Here is a 1,313-nt window from a genome sequence, read left to right as displayed (position 1 = left end):
GCCCTGAGAGCCGCTTCCAGTGCCTAAAGGTGCTCCAGGAGAGCTGGGGGGGACTCTGCATCAGGGAGGGGAGCTGTGGGACGAGGGGGAACGGTGTGACACTGGAAGAGAGGAGATTTTGATTAGACATTAGGAAGAAATTTCATCTCTGAGGGTGGTGATCCCCTGGGGCAGGTCGCCCCGAGAAGCTGTGGCTGCCCCATCCCTGGAGGTGCTCAAGGCCAGGTTGGACGGGGCTCGGAGCAACCTGGGCTGGTGGGAGGTGTCCACCGGAGGAGCTCAAGGGCTGCACGAGGAAGTCCTTCCTGGTGGAAAGCCAAGGCTTCCAGGCAGGAAGAGGAACACCACCTCGCTAGAGACGCAGCCCAAGGTATAAAATTGCAATTGGATGGGTTGGTTAAGGTGGGTATTTCCAAAAATTTGAACGGTGAGCCGCCAGCCGCCAGCCAGGCCATCTGTGAGGAGATATGTCAGGTCCCACATGCCGCAGAGGACCTTCTGTTGGAGGCGGCTGTGGAACATCACCACCAAGAAGGGCCTCCTGGTGGTGGGCACCTGGGGAGGAAGGCGAATTTGGGTTAAAACGTTTGTTTGCAATGAATATTTCCCATCCGGAGTTGCCCCATGAAGAGCGAGGACCTCTCCGCTCCTCTTAGAGGCACCAGAGGAGAAGTTTGCGGTGGTGGTGAACCTGACGTTCCTCCTCCCCAAACTGACGTGTTCGGAGGTGGGAACGCCCGGAGGAAGGGAAGCAGAAGGGTCATCCACCGCATCTCATCGCCTCCTACAACGGTCTCTCCTTTTGTCACCCCAGACGGGGCGTACTGGTGACAGGAGGGTGTCCTGGAGGTGTTTTTTTTGGGGCGTAACCACCTCTTTTTTGGAGAGCAAACCTCCAACAACACTGGCGTTTCTCATCTCACGCGACCTCCACCATCCGACATCCGGCGTTTCCGCCCTCGGAGCTTGCTTTTCTTTGGGAGGACAAGCCCAGCTTCTTCTTGGCGGAAGAAGCGAGTGGGGAAGTCCCCTCCTCTGCGCCGTCACGCGTGATAACCCCCAAAATCCTGATTTATGGTTTTTTTATCCCCGTTTTGTCTTTGCGAGTACAGGCGGCCGCGAGGGGAGCTGGGGACGGGGACACGGGTGACAGCCCATCGCCGGAGGAGCTCGGACAGCCCAGCGTGCTTAGACCCGCGGCCTGGTGAGGAGCAGCTAAGAATAATTTAAGAAAAAAAACCCCAAAAAACACCTAAATTTGCAAGTGAAATGGAAGTGATTCTTCCCCTCTCCCTCCCCCTGGCTGCCGCGGG

Source organism: Charadrius vociferus, unplaced genomic scaffold, assembly GCF_000708025.1.
Source record: "Charadrius vociferus isolate BGI_N301 unplaced genomic scaffold, ASM70802v2 scaffold32, whole genome shotgun sequence".
Lineage (NCBI taxonomy): Eukaryota > Metazoa > Chordata > Aves > Charadriiformes > Charadriidae > Charadrius > Charadrius vociferus.
Note: the sequence above shows the minus strand (reverse complement) of the source record.